At 24.8% G+C, this 20,139-nt stretch overlaps 1 non-coding gene across 1 annotated transcript; it reads right to left on the reverse strand.

Annotated features, from left to right (window-relative positions):
* Window positions 1-1,725: 1,725 nt before the first annotated feature.
* LOC129299335 (small nucleolar RNA R160) lies at window positions 1,726-1,806 on the reverse strand. Its single transcript, XR_008590543.1, has one exon. It is a non-coding gene; the product is annotated as a small nucleolar RNA R160 (small nucleolar RNA).
* Window positions 1,807-20,139: the final 18,333 nt, after the last annotated feature.

Genomic DNA, 20,139 nt, shown 5'->3' on the forward strand with positions numbered 1-20,139 from the left:
AATTCCTTGATTTTAAATGTTTTAAGTTAAACAGATGCAAAATTTTTAATTATTCATAAACATAAAGTTATTATCAAATTTATTTTTCTAAAAATTTACACTCCCTCTATTAAAAAATTTAAGAAATCTTTAATTGAATTCTGCCCTCAATAAAATAGTTAATTGTCTTCAAAATAATATCTTTTTTTCATATTTATCCTTATTTAATAAGGTATTTTTTACTTTAAAATAAATAAAGTAATCAATTTATCATAGATACTTTTGAAAAAAATTACATTAATGACAACTTAAAAATAGTAAAAATACTTTATATTTTTTAACATTCAACCTTTTAAAAAATGCTTGATATTTTTGGATGGAAGTAATAAACTTTAAGAAGTTACAATTCTGAGCAACTTAGCAGTAACATCTTGAAGTATTATAGTTATAAAAACCAGTAACAACGTTAATATTTAAAAATAATTGTGAATTTTTTTATTTTTTCAAGATTTAGAATTTTTTCCATGTAGTGAAAAGGTGGATTAATGAGAATATAAATGTTTATGCCATGTGCTGGTTTTGTCACTTCACGTTTAATTTCAAGATTGAGCATTAATTCCTAAATATGGGTATGTTGGTTTCCTAATGGTTTCCTAATCACCATCAAAGAGAGTTCTCTACGTTTATTTTGCTTGTTAAAAAAAGGTAATTCTTTTATTTGTGGAAATTGAATCTATATAATAAAATCTATAAATTATATAGCAACAACACTGTTTACAAGTCATTGCATCTCATCTTAAATTCTATGTCAAGCATGAGGCCTAAAATTTAGTAGCTCACTTTCAAGTTTCAAACTACAAGTAAACACAAAGCCCAAATTTTATTTATTTTTCATTTAAAAAAGCATGAGACACACAAAGTAGCTAACTAATTTTAATATAAGAACCGCACGCACGCACGCACGCACACATCATTTGGGTCGGAATATATTCATATCGGTAATCATCATTCAAGTGCTTTTTGGAAAGTAAATTACAAAAATAAAATTTATCGTACACGTAAAGCAAACTCTAATCTAACACGTTAAGAGATGATAATGTTTAAAAAATTGGACAACTTTCTCGTCTATAAATAGGATTACATGCGTTGCTATTTTAGTCAAATTGATGCAATCTTAGCAAAAAATATAGTCAGTTGTTGTAATGTGTTAAAATTTTTCTTTCACGACACCCATAATATTTTTTATTGTGTAAAAAAGTTTAAGTGAATTAAATCTCATAAGTTCATTAAGGGAAAAGCATGGCTCCAAAATTAAAAAAAAAAAAACTTACAAAGATATTTATATATTACTTATTAATAAAATATTCACATTGATAATGAGATTTAATATCACAATTTTGCAAGTTATGAATTAAATCTTTAATAATGAGAATAAAGTTTATCAATAATAACTTTACATTTTAATCACGTGATACTAAACGCAGGATTTTTGGATTGCAATAGCACTCTATCAACAGCTATAACTCTCTAAATTTATTATTTACCAATAAATCATCTATCTTTGTCAGGAATGAGAGTGATCGCTCGAAAATAAGAGAGGGTACAAACATTATGTATTAACTCAACTTCAAAACTTAAGTTCACATGTCACTTTCTTTCATTATGTATTAATTATTAAACTATATGATGCGTGGCGTATTACATTGGCTTAGCTCCTCCTTTTTTTTTTTTTTTGAATAATAGCAAAGCAATCAGAGAACTTTGAAGACATTAATGAGACTGATGTTCCACATCACATTCAGATTAAAATGTCCTCATCATGTTGCCGCTTAGCTTCTCTTATACCTGGACAGTGTCACTTGTTTTGGTTTTTTTTTTTTTTGGGATATCAATGGACAACGTAATTCTAAATGAGGCCTAGCTGAACAACAAATGGAACTACAGCTACCACAAGCACCGATGAGAGACTCGAGAGTGAAGTAAATCCAATTCATTCATTTTCCCACATGGACAATGATGAAATATAATAAAATGTATGAAGATAAATTAATCCAGAAACTTGGCTTCTTTCCAAAAGAAAAAAAAAAGCTCAATTTGAAGGAGACCAAAATAAAGGGAGGCATTTACTTATAAAATTTCTTAACCAAATGAGGGGAAGGGGCATTTCTCTCCCCTCCAATACCCTCAAATAAAACACACCTTAATAAGACACACATGCATGTAACTAAAAGCAGAAAAGTGTGAATTTTTGTTTAGTTTTATAACTTTAATATATTTTTTATAGATCATACAATTAAAATAAAAAATTTATCATTTACAAAGTACAAATTAATTCCTCCTTATTTCCAAGTCTTAATAGTCATCAAGTTATATGCTTATACTCTCTCTATCCCTATATATAAGGTATTTTTAGAGTTAAAAATAAGGGTAGAGTTTAACGGACACCCATTTAAGTATTCCCTCCATTAAAAAAATAAAAGGCATTTTTTAAGGGGTTTAATGTTAAAAAATATAAATATTTTAAATTTTTTAAGGTATAATCATTATCTTTTTTTTAAAAGTATTCTTATTGAATAAATCACTTTATATTTATTTTAAAATGAAATACTCTATTAAATAGGAATAAATATGAAAAGATAGAATTAGTTTAAAAACAAGTAACTACTTTATTATGAGTAAATTTAATTAAAAATGTCTTACATTTTTTATAAAGGTAGTATGTTTTTATAAAGGTTTGGACTTAAAAAAATAACATTTTTAAAAAATTAAGTGTTGAAGCCTGCCCTTATAGGCTCAAAAAAAAGGTTCAAGCGACCTATTTAAGCCCTTCTTTACTCCTAAAAAATAATTTTTTAATTTTAAAATATACATCTATACTTTAAAATTAAAATTTTTATTATTTAGTTTTAATTTTTAAATATTATAATTTGTATTTTAAAAAGAATATGAAATAATATAAAGGAAAATTTTAATTTTAAAAAATTCAAAAAAAATATTTTGTAGAAATAAGGATCGAACTTTAAAATAATTTTTAAATAATTAGATAAAGTTTTTTCTCATATTAAAAAATGGAGGCGATAAATTGTATGTTTAACCCACTACCACAATAATATTAATTGTAACATTATTATGGGCAAGATTAAAAAGTTATTGCAAATTTATATAATTTTAATTAAATAACAAACTTCTATTATATTAGAGATTTGATTAAAAATATTATATTATCAAATAACAAATGAGCTGACATTTACATTAATTGACTAAGGGTTAAAAGTTAATTTTATCCTTAAATTATAAATACATAAGCATTTAGGATTTTAAATTTATTTTTAGTATAATATTTTATTTTAATTTTGAGGTCAGTGCAATGTTTATTTATATCGTTAATAAAAATTAATTTTAAAAATTAGTCAACTAAAAAATTACAATAAAATAACTTTAAAAATTATATAAAAAGATAAAAAATTATAAAATGAATGACTTAAAATTATAAAAAGAATTCAAAAATATTATAAAAAAGTAAGTTGAAGATCCAGAGGGACACATATCTTCATCGACGCGCGTTGGTTGATACGCTGCGTGTGTTTCTTTGAATTCGACGTATGCTCCATTTAACATTGTTTTCCTCTCCTCCAATAAAAATGTGTCCCCTTTATCAAATATAATGACTCGAAATTGTAAGTCAAGCGATCTGCAAATTGTAGAGGAAATTACTCTATGATCAATAATCAATACCTCCCGCATTTAAAAATAAAAAATATAAAATATTTTTAAAAAATTAAATATTTTTAAATATAAAATATTTTTAAATCTTTCAAAATATAATCATTATTTTTTTAAATGCTCTTATTAATAATGACTTTATATTTATTATAGGATGTTTAATAGAGGTAAATATAAAAAAATAGGGTTAATTAAAAAGTAAGTAACTACTTTATTGAAGGTAAGATTCGGTTAAAAATGTCTTATATTTTTTAATGGATGAAGTAGTATTCAAGAGAGTTAAAAAGAATCTGATAGATACTTTTCTAATTATATTTATAAATCTCTTTTAATATATTTTATTAAAATAAAAAATTTTAAATTTTATTAACTTTATTTTAAAGTTTAATAAGTTTTCACTTTTACCCTTAATAAATATTCTTAAATTTTATTATTAGTATTTTAATTCAAAGCATAAAATGAGGGTAAAAATGTAAAGAGGAGCATTAAAAATTAACAAGTGTTTTATAAATAGGATCAAACTTTTTCTTCTCTATTTGCTTTATAAATAGAGTCAAAGGGGTATTTACAAAGGAAAAAAATGCTGAAATTCTGCCACAGGTTTTATGACAAATTTTAAAAATTCTTGAAAATTACTCCTTCTACTTGTATATAAGTTACCTTTATAGTGAACTAATGGTCCTTTTTTTATAAATCATTTTGTATAACAGAAATGGATTATTAATAATTTTCTTCTAATTTTATTCTTTCTTACATTCGATATGGTAATTAAAAATGAATTGTATATAACTGTAGGATCGGAGGGCATATTCTGCAGTCCCTTCATTTAGAATGAAATAATCCACCGCAAAAGAACTCCCCCCAGTCCTATTTACGCTATTAGTTTAAACTGTTAATATTTAAAAAATAATTTATAAATTTTGAGTGAATATTTGTAAATAATAATATTTAAATTATTAAATATTAAAATATGTAATATTTTAACTATTTATTAAATTTTATTTTTTAACAAAATTTTTAAATGTCTAGTGCTCTTGAAAAAGAGTTGAGGGAAAACTAACACCAAAGAATATAGCCAGATTCATATCCATCGTTGCGTGTGGGCACCACATACATGCTACATTAATGGAAGGGGTTTTTTATTTTTTGAAAAAATAATTTAGGAGGAAAATTATCCTACATTTAACAGTCAGCATTTAACGATTAAAATTAATGGTGTTGGGTTAAAGTTAATAATTTAATCACTTTTGTATTAAATTATGTAACGTTATGAGTATATTTACTCATTTTTTTACTTTAAAATATTGAATGTTCATGATTGATTATTTTGTAAATATTTTTACTTTTTTACCTTTTATTTTATTTGGATGGTGATAGAGCGGATTTAAGGTAAGATGAGGCAGTAAATGATGGGTAAGATTTTGGTGGAGTTGGGTGAGAAGTAGGCAGTTAGGGAAGGATTGAAATCAAGTTTGTTGAATAGAACCATCAACAACTAAATGGAGGAATCCAAATTTAATGATTTATGAGTCTGGCCGCAGCACAAACAGTTGTGGTGCCTTCAATGCGCTCTCATGTATTATTTAATGCATCTCTACTTCTGATCTGACACTACCAGTTCCGCACCACACCTATGCCACCTTCTGCTCTCGCTCTCCCTCTCTCTCTCTCTCTCTCTTCAATCAATTAATTCCAACACTGGAAAACCACATCTTGGGGGTTTACCCATTCCCAGCTCCTCTTCTTTTCCGGAAAAATGAAGTTTAAATTTCATATAAAAAATTACTAGATCTCAACAACTTGCCTGTGTTTTTACAAATTCACAAGATTTATTTATAAAATAACCTTTTGCTCTCAGTGATTTTTCCTTGGCAGTATGAAATGAGAAAATGATAATTAAGGACTTCATGAAAATATTAATGACAGTTATAGATATTTACATATTGAAATTTTAATAATAAAACATAGTCCTTATTTATGATAAATTATTTTTTATTGATTGATTTGCAATTCATAACCCACTCTAAAAAATTTACATTTGATGTTTACAAATAATCCAAGTGTATTTAGTAGACATTATTAGCAATTTATCTATATATTGACAGAAAAATTATAAGTGATTAGCTTATAATACAGAATTAACTCTTATAAGTTTTCAGTTGATATTACAAATAATTTTAACTATATTTGGTCAATTTTTCAAGTAGTTTATTTACATGTTAACAGCAAAAAATTAAAATTCATGATTAATTCTCATAAATTTTCAACTGACATTGTAAATAATTTTAATTATATTTAATAGATTTTCTAACTAACTATTTGCATTCTTTTTAATTGTAAGCAAACACTATAGTAAGTTATTAAAATTTTAATAATTCACAATCTCTAACTCCCATTAATATTCATGCAAGTCCCTGATTGTCATTTTCTCTAAATGATAGAGAGGTATTTGTCTTCTGGAACGAAGACTAATGTCCTTTTAAAGATCGGGAAAGGACGATTAAATTTGTTCAACGCACGAGGTCAAGAGTCAAACTTTCAACCACTTGCTAGGGATGGGATTGCCTATCACTCTTCTATCAGTTCGAGTTGGCATTTTTTATTTTATTTAAATTGGAATTAGCCAAAAAAATATTGAATTCATAACATATAACTTCTAAAATATTAATTAAAGTAGTAGGTTATGATAATTTTTTCAAAAATAAATTAATAATATATTTATACAATTGCAAATTCTAGAATTTTAATGGTATATAATACATTTAAGATTCAAATGTAATTCTCGTATTGTAAATGAAATTCATGTTTATAATTATAAAAATTGATATTTGCAATATCATTTAAAAAATTTATTAAAAATCTAACTATCATTAATTCAATTTTTTGGGAGCTAGTTGTCATTATCCTTACAAATTCCAACTCCTGATCTTTCTTTTAAACTTTTAGGACAATATTTAGAACGAAGACTAATCTCCTTTAGAAATAACGACATTAAAGAGTAATTAAATGCCTCCAAAGTAAATTTGCTCGACATACAAGGTCTAGATTCCAGAATCAAATTCAACTCATGTTTATGTATGTATTAGGAGTAGTAAATTACAAACAAATGAAAGTCTTTATATTATACTCCATCCATCTCAAATTATAAGATATTTTTAAATAAAATTTCATATACTAATAAACCTTATTAAATATACTTAATAACCTTATCTTTTCAAAATAAAAATATAAATTTTTTAAAATATCAATCATTTAATATATTCAAAAGAGAAGTGACAAAAATTAATTATAAAAAGAGAAAGAGTAATATTAGAATTGATGCATTTAATAAAATTTTAATCTACTAAATGTTTTATATTTAAAAAAAAACTTATTTTAAAGTGCTCTATGATTTGGAATGGAGGGAATAGCTCACACTAGCCTAAATTGGTTCTCAGATATATTTATAATAGAGAAACTTGCTATTTATGGAATCGTCAAAAAATAACTACAAAAAAAAAAACAAAGAAAGAAAGTTGCAACTCCACCCAATATGCAATATGTAAGTGCCTATTTGAATTTTAGATGGGTATAATAAATTATGAAAATAATTGATTAGGTGGTAGATTTTAATCATAATTGATTATGTTATAACGCAATATATTTGGATATTATTTTTCTAAAATTAATTTTAACATAACTGAAGATGTTTGGATAATTTAATCAGAATTAATTTTAACTATATAAATTACTATATAATTTAATTCTTAAATACCAAACATCAATTTTTTGAAAATATAAAGTTTGAATTTTATTGAGAAAACAAAGAAAAGGGAAGAGAGTTTGATTTTATTTTTATTAAATTATGTACTTTTTTTGTAATTTTTTCTTCGTCCTTTCTTTGTAATTTTTTCCAAAATTTTTGGCAAGTGTTTTGCAAACGCTTAGATTCTCAACTTTGTGAAAAAATTGATTTTTCTAAAAAAATCAATTTTTTAAAAAAGTTTTCATTTGGATAATTTCATGGAAAATCTATTAAGGTGCTACTCAAATACACGCTAAGAAATGTCACTTAATTTTAGTTGTATTGCTACCAAGAAAAGAAAAGGATAGAGTTGTGTAGCTTGCAAGAAATAAAACTAAACCAAAAAAAAAAAAGACTCTGTTAAATTAAAAAAATTATAACAACTGAATTAGAAGTCTCAGATTTAAGTTTCAGAAATACAGTAAGTAACATTGGTGATAATGGTAGCTCGGAACCAGCTTAATGTAAATTAATACAGATTTTATTAAAGTTGCTTCAACGTGACATGAAACAGATATAGAATAGTGAGCGCTTAGGTAAAAGAGAGGGATGAAAGAGGTCAGCATCGAAATGGAAAGAAAGAGAAACGTCGTGTATGGGGTGTATCCATCAGCAACAGGGGGCTTCGTATAGAATTGAGCGTAATGAAGGCGACACGTTGGTGGGTTACAACAACAACTAATCAAATTGGACCCTTTTTTCCTTCATTGCTTGCCGCCTTGCCCCCACTTGCAGGCTTGATTGAGTAGCTAATTTCTTATCGTCATTTCCAAGATATAGTTGCCATTGCTGATTGGTCCGCGAAGAAACAAGATGACTTTTTTTTTCAGCAACCCCAAAATGGACAAAAGAAAAGGCGAGGGTTGCACTTCCAGAACCAACAAAATTGCAGTTGAAGCCTAACAGAATCTAAAATTATTCTGAGAATTCAAAGACTTCATTTGCAATTATATTTTTAAGTGAAATGACTCATTTTTCTTTTTCAAAATCAACCAATGTTCATGTTGAACTTTGATCCCTTCTTCTTCTCCACGCTTCCTTTTCTCCCTTTAGCTGAAATCTTTGAAGCTTTGGAGTGTGGAGTATTCACAATATTCTTAAGCTTTCACTATATCCAGGGACATATCTACATTAGAGATAAAGGGCCAATTGACCTCACTAGAAAAATAAAAATTTTGTCTAAATTTTAGCTAAAAATACACTTGCCCTCCCTCTAAAATTATTTTGCCCCCCATAAAAAATTAATTGCCCCACACTCTCTTTAAAATTATCAAGCATACATGTTTAAAAACATTATTTACTCATATTTATTATAAAAATAAATTTATGTTGCAAATGACATTAATGTATATTTTAAAATTATCATACATTTTATTTATATATTATTTTTATTAATATTTAGAATTATATTTTCTTCAAAATAATTAATATTTATATTTACTATAAATTTTGCCCCTTCTAATGAATTTTTTTGAATCCATAACTGACTATACCCATGGAATTGTAGGAGGTAAGTTTGGAAAATTTGATCACAGGGAATCTTTTAGCCGTCAAAGGAGCACATATTCGGAGGGATTTGAGTTCAAATGATTGGATACAACAAGCTCTTTTAAAATAAGCCTCTTTTCCATATTCTGGAGATTCTCTTTTTGGGTTTAGATTAAAGAAACCAAAATTAAAAAAGTATAAGTGGATTGAAAAAATTCTACATCATGTTGAATACATTGATTCATGCTGTAATATAAAATTTGCAGCCTACAAGTAGTGAATTTTTTTGGATCTGAACATGCCCATGAGCCCAAATAGACTTTATGGTGTGAAAAATGTAATGTAGTGTTGTGAAAGGTTGTCCTGTTAATACAAATGTTCAATTATATGTATGTATATATATATATATATATATATAATAGTGAGATTGTTCTCTAGACTCTGTAGTCGTGATTTAGTTACTGATATAACCTAACTTGATTGTTGATATAATTTGACTTGATAAACGATATAATCTGACTTGTTTGTTAAACTCCAAATTGATAGTGGATTATTTGTTATGAAATCATGATAGTTTATTTGTTTATATTGAAACTTCACATGTAAATTGGGGAATTCATAACATGTCTATTATCGTGAAAATGCTTTATCAGAAACATCGGATTGTGTTATGAAAACATAAACGGTGTCTTGTTTATATTAAATGTTTAGCTGTGAAAAATAAAAATTGAGTTTTTATATTTGGACATTTACTTGTAAATATTTAAACTTGGACTTATTAATATGCAAACTTTTTGTTGTTAGCATATGAACTTGCAATTGGTAATATGTGAGCAGTTATTTCATATAATTTAATAGTTATCTACATTGATTGCATTGCTAATTTGTGTAGGAGTATAAAATGATTGCAGAGAAACAACCAAAAAGGATCTATCTTTTTATACGATGGCATGAGTTTAAAAACGAATTCTTTGAAAAGAATAAGACTATACAAAAAATTTATAGACTCAAATGATGCATTGGCTAAAATTCAGAACAAAATAAGTAAAAAGAAGAGGGAGCCTTATAGCAACTGTCAAAGGAAAACAAAAACGATAGGATGACTTGACTAATGGAAGCATCAGAATGTAAATACAGTTAGGATTACTCTAATATTGTATTTGTGCTATTTTAAGTTTCTTTTTTTTTTTTTGCTTATAGTTTTTTTTTTGTAAATGGATGAATGAAAAATACTGTAATGATATTTGAAGAATATTTGCTGTGGTGTGATAGTTAAATTATTTTCAATAAAATGTACAAGTTACCCAAGTTGATTTTCCAACAAAACATTTGTAAATAATATTATAAAGTTCATATATTAACAATACAAGGCCTATTCATATGGCACACTTGAATATTTGTATAAGTTAATTGCAAAATTTATACAACTTAAATTTTATAAATAATAACATGTTTTAATTGGATTAACAAGAATAGGTACATTAGTTTTGGATAATCTCACATATGGAATTACATAAATTTCATAAGGTCTTTGGGCCCTCAAAATAATATTAAATTTTATCAGGGCTTATCTGCAATTGTGTTGCTTTGGGGGGCTGTGAGTGCAATTCTCCGAAAGAAAAACACTTGCTTAAACTCTGACAGTGAATCTGCCAATGGAACTCAAGATGTGCACCAAAAGGTTTGCTTGTCATCGCCGTTGCATTATCCCACCAACTCTGCTGCTGATGAATGGGATTCAAGGTAAAAATTTTAATCAACAATATAAAAGAATAAAAAAAATCTGGTCAAATTTAACCATCAAACGGGTTTAGTTAACAATGGGGCCCACTTGTATCATTTTTTAAAATTCTGGGGAGACAATGTTCTATAAAAAAAAAATTAAGATAGCAACTGTCCTTCACAAAAAAATTCTGAGATATTTTTACTCAGTAACCCTATTTTTTTTTTACTTTGAAAAAAATTTCATTAACTATATTTGTTAAAATATTATCCTTCCCTTCTTATTATATCTTCTCCATGTATTTAATGTTTTATAAATAAGAACATATTAAATGAAATGTCTTTTTGAAAATATAAGGTTTTAAAGTGTGTTTAATAAACTTTAGCATGGTTTTGGATTTAGATTTGGTGGGTGACTTAAGTACACTTACTCAATGATTGTTTTATATGGCATGACCCCATGATAATAACAGTTTGATTTAATTGAATGGTTTTCAAAGATTTTTTCATATAATACTTAAAAAGTATAAAATTTTAAATTTTTGAAAAGTATAACATAAATAAGGAGTGTTTTGATTTTGGTGATTGTTTTAAGTTTTTGAAAAAAAAATATTTTGATAATATTTAAGTATTGATGAAATTCAAAAGCTATAATTAAAACAATTATTGAATAAGTATACCTAAGATTCCTATCAAATCCAAATCTGGTTGGTATACATAATTTTATTAAAGGTATCTTATATATTGGGAATGATATTTTAGTAATTGAATTGCACTTTTATTTTTAATTTTATTAAAGTCCATTGGGACTTAAATGAGATCTCACTAATTCAAGGGACTTGATATAAATAAATTACTCTATCTGTCCCGAATTATGAAACACTTTTAAATAAAATTTTACATACTAATAAATCTTATTAAATACACTTAATAACTTTATCTTTTTAAAAGAAAAATATAAACTTTTAAAAATACCTATAATTTAATATATTGAAAAGAGAAGAGATGAAAATTAATTATAGAAAGAGAAATGATAATATTAAAATTAATATATTTAATAAAATCTTAATCTATCCAAAGTGTCTTATATTTTAGGATGAAAAAATTCCTTCAAAATACCTTATAATTTGAGATGGAAAGAGTATCTTACAAGAGTCTACAGTTACAATGTCATTCTTTTTTAATGAAGATTTGAATTTAGATTTTAGTCAAATCATTCACTTGGATATGCAAAAAATTATGAATTTAGATTTTGGTTGAAATTTAAATTCATTTCAAATTATATTTCTTTTGTAGTTTCAAATTCTCTCTACATTTAGTCATTTAAAATTTTAATCACTTTAAATATCTTATTCTCTTTTATTTTTATTATTGATATATTTATGACTCTCATATTTTTTCTCATATCTTGTTGATTAAAAAACAAATAAACTCATCATTTCTAATCTTTTATTTTCATTTCAAATTCTCTCTACACCTAATCATTTAAAATTTTAATCACTTTAAATATCTTGTTCTCTTTTTATTTGTATTATTGATACCTTTATGACTCTTATATTTTTTCTCATGTCTTGTTGATTAAAAAATAAATAAACTCATCATATTTAATATTTTATTTTCATTTCAAATTTCAATTCGCCTCTTCTTTTCATTTGAAAATATTAAACTATCCAAAATAATTTTAAATACATGAATTTAAAATTTGAAATGCAAAATCCAAATCTAAATCCATCAATCAAAATGCTACTTAAAAAAAAAAAAGGATTGTAATGTCATTGTAGAGTTAAAGTAGTAGTTAAGAAACCAATTCAAGTTAGTATGAGTAGTAAGAGATCTAATCACTCAAACAAATAGCTGAGAATTTAAATTTTAATTCTTATTTATATAGCAATTTAATTGAAAAAAAGTTTATCATTTGTCCTCATTATCCTATAGGATAAAATCTCTATTAGCGGCCCCTTTGATTGCAACTCTTTAGATTAAACTATACATATTTTGAGAGATTGTAAGAAATCAAAAAAGGTTTGGTTAAAATTATTAAAACAATTCAAAATTAACACATTCTTTTCTCTTCCTTTACACGGTTGGTTATTTTGGAATGCCAAGAATGATGCAGGAAATGCTCGAGCAAGGAGGACTTCTTGGCAAAGACTCTTTGGCTATGTGTGTTGAAATATTTGGAAAGAAAGATGCAAAAATATCTATTTCAAAGAAGACAATCATGATAAAGACATTGCTTTCACCAATATCTAAGATATTATCAGTGATCAATACCTCCAATCCAAAATTGAATTTCTCACTTAAAAAGGGGATAGAATTAAAGCTAAATGGCTCCATTAACTCTCTTGGTGCAGTTTCTTGTGGCAGTCTCATACGGAACAAACAAGGCAATTGGATTAAAGATTTCTCCAAATATCTTAGATATTATTCAAGTACAGCTGCTGAACTTATGGGTATTTTCAAAGGACTTAATATCTGCTGAGTTGAAAAGTTTAACAAAGTCAATGTATACTCTAACTCAACTGAAGCTTTCTTATTAATTCGCAATAAGTTTTTTACTAATCACCCTATTTCTACTACTATCAATAAAATTAGAGATCTCATTATGCAAGACTGAATTGTTACCCTTGATCATGTTTTTAGAGAAGCAAACACATGTATTGACTAGTTGACTCATCAAACCTCTATCGATAATTTCAATATATTTATTTTTGAAATTGTGTCCCTTGATTGTAAAAATTTTTTGTATGCTGACATGACTTAGCATGTTAGTTAGCATGGTCTTTTTGTAGCCTCCCATTAAAAAAAAAAAAAAAGAATCTCTGTTAGCGGTGTCTACTTTTTGCACTTAAAAAAGTCATTAAAATGTAGGATACTAAAATAGAATAAACGAGTAGTTTTGATAAAATATTATTACATTTTGTTAGAAGTTAAGTTATTTAATCATTTTTTTATTCACCCACGAGTGTAACTCTGAATTGACTTTTTTTTTTTGCCAAACTAAATGGATTATTATTTGAAAATGAATGGAGTGATGTGGTATACTCCCTCCATTCAAAAATGTAATATATTTTTAATCAAATCTCACTCGTAAATAAAGTAATTATTTACTTTCAAACTAATCCTATCTTTTTATATTTACTCATATTAAAAACTTTATAATAAATATAAAGTCATTATCAATAGGGGCATTTTTAAAAAAAAGATAATGATTATACCTCGAAAGATTAAAAATGTCTTACATGTTTAAATATTCAATTTTTCAAAAAATACCGTACATTTTTAAATAGAGGGGTACCTTTCAATAAAAAAAATACACAAGTCATATTTCAAAAATAAAAAGTACTCGTTCCCTTTAATATTTTAAAATAATTTTAATTGAATTATATTTTTAGTGAGATAATTAATTATCTTTAAAATTATACACTCCTTCTATATTTATTTTTATTTAATAAAGTATTTTTATTAAAAATTCTTATTAATTGTACCCTTTAATTAAGAGTATTTTCGAAAAAAATCTCATCCATCTTGAAAGATCTAAAATAACTTATATTTTTAATATCTTGTGTAAAAAATGTCTATATTTTTTAATGGAAGGAGTGCCTTGTTTCAAAATTACTCCATAAGCAATGCTTAGGCGCTGCTCGGTGTATTGATTTGATGGTTTTTTTTTTATTATTCTACCCTTCAATTAAGAAATATGATGTAATGTTATGTTACAATTTAATGAAATAAATATGGCGGTATTGAAAATAAATATAATGTTTTACTAATTTATGACACACACATATATTCAGTATTTATCTATTTGTGTTCCACTTATCTCTTTGTCATTTTAATGTTTGACCATATCACCATAGCATAAGAATATAATTTAGTTAGAGAAATTCCTGCATGGTGCACCACGTTATCAATGTTTTATCTTATAAAATTACATAAATTCAATTAAATAAAATCCTATCTTTCATTAACTTTAATGACTTTATTTTTATAATAAAATGTTTATTTAATTTCTTATCTTTCTCTCTTTACCATGATTAATGGCAGAATAAATTTATATTTAATACTATCTAAATATTTTATTTTTATTAGAAGGAACAAGAATGATATGATATATCATATTCATAAAAGAATTCCTCATTTTAGTTAAATACTTTAGAGCTGAAAAAATAGATTAAATCCAATCCACTAACCCGCTAAAAAGTGAGCCACTGAATTGGAATTTCAAACTCATTTATTTTATAGATGGACCAATTTAACCTGCCTCACTGGTCACTGGAAAACAAGTTCAACCTCCATGTGCAAATGAAACTTTTGTTAATTTGTATGAATTTAATATATCACATTATTTATAATCTATTTAATAAAATTATATTAATTTAATAAAAAATAAAAGATTATATACTTTTATTTTTAATAATTTTTTTTAATAAATTATTTATTTATTATTATTGATGGTGAAATTAATTTATATTTATAACTATCTTAATGGCATATTTTTATCAGATAAGTATCGGTGATGTGATATGTCCGGTTCCATGCAAAAATTTCTCACAGAGACAAAGACATCTTTCTTAAATTCAATGTTCTGAATTCTGACCCTGAAAACAAGTTTTGGAGAACCTTATGGGACAGTCATTTTTCTTTTTGTGTTTATTTTAAATTTAAATTTATTTCACTTTTCACAACACAAATTTTTTGACCAACCTTTGCACAACACAATTGGTGTCTACGAAAATGACATTCAAGACTCCCGCAGAAAAATTCCACAAGGTCAGTTAAAACTTAAATTGACATCATATCTGAAAAATTAATTTTTATATAATTTATAACCCATCTTGAAATTTCTACACGTGCTACGTTGCCAATTAAGTAAGATATGTTCGTTCATCTGTTTTATTTATTTTTGACAATTGAGAATATCAGGTCTTTTGTATCAGTTATCTAATCAGGACGCCAATCTGTTAAATAAGATAAAGTAAATATAACTTTTAATTTCTATATTTATTCATATTTTATTTTTAATTATTTTTTTAGTGTTTTAAATTCTCACATTTTTATTTTTTATTGTTTTAAATTCTTTTAAAGTCCATATACTTTATTCATAAAAAGATATCATTATCTTCTTTATTACAGGGATCTTCACGTCATTTCTCTTTAGTACTTTGCTTGATAGGACATTACACTAGTATTTAGTTAAAACATGAATTTATTTGACAAGAGTGAATGACAGTTATATATCATAATATTAAATTAAGGAAAAACGTCCCGATAATTTTATGAGAGTTTGTTTTTAATCTCTATAAATTTCTTTCAGTATTTTTTATTTTTAATATAAATTAAAATTATTAAAAAATAAATAGTATAAGGATTTTAAAAACAGAAGTCATCTAATTTTTTTAAAACTATAAAAATTAAAAACACTAAAAAAATTATATGAATTAAAATTTAAAACAAATTTTGATAAAATTATAAAAATTAAAGATTACATTTTTTTCTTAAATTAATAATAATTTATGACAAATTTTTTTTGAAAAAAAAAGTTTGAAATATTGATTTAGATAATTGTAAATTTAAAATTTTTAATTATAAATAAGTATATAAATATTAAATGTAAATTTTAAATTATAATAAGCAGTTTTTGTAACTATTTAAATTGGTATTTATAACTTATTTTCTTAAAAAATTTTGTCCTAAATCTAACTGTCATTAATTTAATAATTTGAGATTTAAATATGATTCTTCTATTTATTTTGTTGTTCTGAAAAAAAAATCTGAACTTCTTTTTTGTTAATTAAATTGCACTAAAATGTTTCTTTCTATCAACATTAAATACCAACTAATTTGAAAGCAAATATTATGACTTGACAAAGACTTTAGGCTCATTATCAAATTAATACTACTAAGGAAATCATTTCAAAACGAAATTGTTTTCTGATATTAATAAATGATTTATAAAATTAATGTATAATGGATGTTTCTAGTTTTGCCACTTATTTATAACTATAAGAGATGGTTAATTATATTTATCGCAATAAATGACTGTCATTATTAACAAAGACATTTGAGGAAAAAAATCAATTTTAAATGTAATACTTTCTTTGTTTTTATTTATTTGTCCAATAAAGTACAGATTAATGAGCATAAAAAATCCATGCAGAGCATAGGATTTATTTTTAAATAAACATAATTTTTGATTCCTATATTTTACTCATATTTTATTTTTAATTGTTATACTTTTTTTAGTATTTTAGGTTCTTTCACTTTTATTTTTTATTATTTTTGATCCCTCTATGAACAAATTATAGGAACCCTGAAATGACCTAAATAATAAAAAAAGTATAAATATTTAAAATATAAAAAAAATAGGGATAAAAAATAAAATGCAAGCAAAATACATGAACCAACAATTATGTTTATCCTTTATTTTTTTTTTGTTTTTCACTTGTAGAAGTTATTATTGAAAAAAGTCATCATTATACCTGGAAATTTGAAACAAAGACAAGTATTTATCGACAAAATAAGAAACAAGTAAATAGACACAAAGGAAAAACAGCTTTTTTAAGGAAAAAAATTGTAAAATGAATTTATTTGTTTATAATTGAGATTGGGAAAATGATTTTTTTTTAAAAAAAAGTTGCTAAAAATGAATAGGAAAAATATAACTTTAGATCCATACACTTTGTTTATATTTTGTTATAGGTTCCTGTAATTTTTTTGATATTTTAGATCTTTACACTTTCATTTTTTGGTATTCTCGATACCTAAATAAAGAATGTGTGGGGACTTTAGAGGGACCTAAAACATCAAAAATAAAAGTGTAGGGGTTTAAAATATCAAAAAAAGTATAAAGACCTGCAATAAAATGTAAATAAAGTGTAAGGATCTAAAATTATGTTTTTCCAAATGAATATTTTAGGAAGAATTTCAATTAATGATTATGGATGAAACTTAATTATTAGTGGCCTAAAAAAATATGAAACTTCAGTTTAGTCTAAGAGGATTGAAAATGAAATAATTTTAATGATGAAAATATCAAAGTACCCTTCACTTATTATGTAAAGTCATTAATTATTAATTTTCTTATTTCACTTATTAATTTGTTAGTATGAGTTATAAATTACATGAATTTGATATATTAATAATCATACAAGACTTGATATCAGTTGTTTAATTATAAATAATAAAATTAATTATTAAATTGCTAACTTTATTTGTTAATTTACTAATATCAGCTACAAATATTGTAATTTAAAACTAATGTTAATAAATTAATAACTAAAGTTGACAAATTAACAATTGATGTTGCTTCTTGTTTGACAAATAAATATAATTTACAACTCATTAATAAATTAAAAACTTATAATTTTATATAATAAGGGAACAATATTTTAATTTTTTTTTCATTGATTTTTTTTTCATTTCAGTCCTCCTGTATTCAACTGTAGTTTTATTTTTAAAAAAAAAACCCATAAATTATTAAGTTCCATTCATGATCTGAAACTCTCCCGATATTTTAATTAATTACGAGAGAGAAAAGGAGAAAGATTTAATGAAAGATATGATGGGAAGTAATGTCTGACTAATTAATGTGTTAATAGGGGCAGCCACTTAGCCTCAACCGTTTACAATTAAGAGGGTGGACACCTGTTCTTTCGTTAAACTGACACCTGCTCTTCCTTTCCAACCACATCAATTTATGTTTTCTCAAACTCATGACAATTTTAATATATATAAAAAATCAACATACTTCAAAAAAGTGGGTCATTAATTATTAATTGTTTTTTTAATTTGACCCTTTTATAATATTCGATGCACGGAGAGTAAAAGATTAGAGAATGTGATTTTAAGGATGATGTATAATCCCTTCATTTTCAAGTATTGTCGAGTTTAACCAACTTATATGATTTGAGAAATTTGGCTAATTTTAATAATTATGTTTAACAAATTGAAACGTTTGAATTAAAATACACTTGTAGTTAATGTTTACTTTTTTTTCTTTAATTTAATGATATTATTCATTTATGAGGAGAAATTTGGGAACAATCTAATACTTATTTCTTAAAATTTGCAATTTTATTCATAAAAGGTAATAAAACATATATTCCCCCCTTTAAAAAATGTAAGTTTTTTTTTAAAGTTGACTGTTAAGAAATATAAGGCATTTTAAATCTTTTGAGATGTAATTATTACATTTTTTAAAAATACCCCTATTGATGATGACTTTATATTTATTATAAGATAGTTAATAGAGGGTAAATATAAAAAGATAAGGTTATTTTAAAAGTAGGTAAAAATTTTATTGGAGTGAGATTTGGTTAAAAATGCCTTACATTTTTAAATTAGAGGGAGTATAGTTTAGACAAAATATTTAATAAGAGTAAAATGAATAAAAGTTTCATTTTCTTTTTAAACAATCAGTAATTCAACTATCTCTATTTAGTTTTAATAAAGTAGTTAGAAATTACTCATACATAAAACCGAAAAAATATTTATTAATTTAATGTTGGGCAAGAAAATATTTGATGGTTAATCGATCCTAAGACTACACCCATCATAGAAAATATTTGAGGGCAAGAAAATATTTTCATAATTAGGCTGAATTGGTAAAAATTTAGATCCCTACCATATATCCGTCAAGTACGCAAGTAGTATATATTAGGAAGGAGTGAATTTGTTATTAAAAAAAAAATAGCACGGTTATTTTAAATTTCACGTTACTCTTAATAACCATTGCAGCGGAATCATTGGTTTTCGGCATGGATTACTGGAAAGTAATTATGAGGCCAAAAATGGTGTGTTTCTTGCGTTTGGATTCGTAGAATGAGCAATGCCTGCATCATTTTGTTGACTTGTTTCGAGCTCAAATGGATAGAGATCATGGTTAGTCAGATCAGAGCACGGTTGATACAGATCATCATTGTGAAATCACATTCGAATAGTCAAAAGTACCCCTCGAGAAGGCCACAACACAAACCACGACCCTTTCCTTTCAATTTCAGTTCACCATAAAGTGTGTTTGGCTACCGGTTAGTCTGGTTAGCATTTAATATGGCAACTTAATTTTAATATTTTACTCCACCTATTTCAAATTATAGAATATATTTAAATTTTTTTATTTTAAAATATAAAATATTTTAAATAAATTAATATTTTATTAAATGTTTCAATTTTAAAGTTACCTTTTTTTAATTAATTTTTATTCTTTTTAAATGTATTAAATGATAAATATTTTTAAAAATTTATATTTTTATTTTTTTAAAAATAAAATTATTAAATGTATTTAATAAAATTTATTAATATATAAAATTTAATTTAAAAATATTTTATAATTTAAAATAAAAAAGTATGAGTTGGACCTAAAGGGGCAAGCAGGCCCCCATGAATTACACAGCTTTTGGTAGAAGCTTTATTTTTTCTTTGCAAAACAGTTTAAACTCAAT

Source organism: Prosopis cineraria, unplaced genomic scaffold (genome assembly GCF_029017545.1).
Source record: "Prosopis cineraria cultivar Desert tree isolate PC_DT_omini unplaced genomic scaffold, ASM2901754v1 PC1121, whole genome shotgun sequence".
Taxonomy (NCBI): Eukaryota; Viridiplantae; Streptophyta; class Magnoliopsida; order Fabales; family Fabaceae; genus Prosopis; species Prosopis cineraria.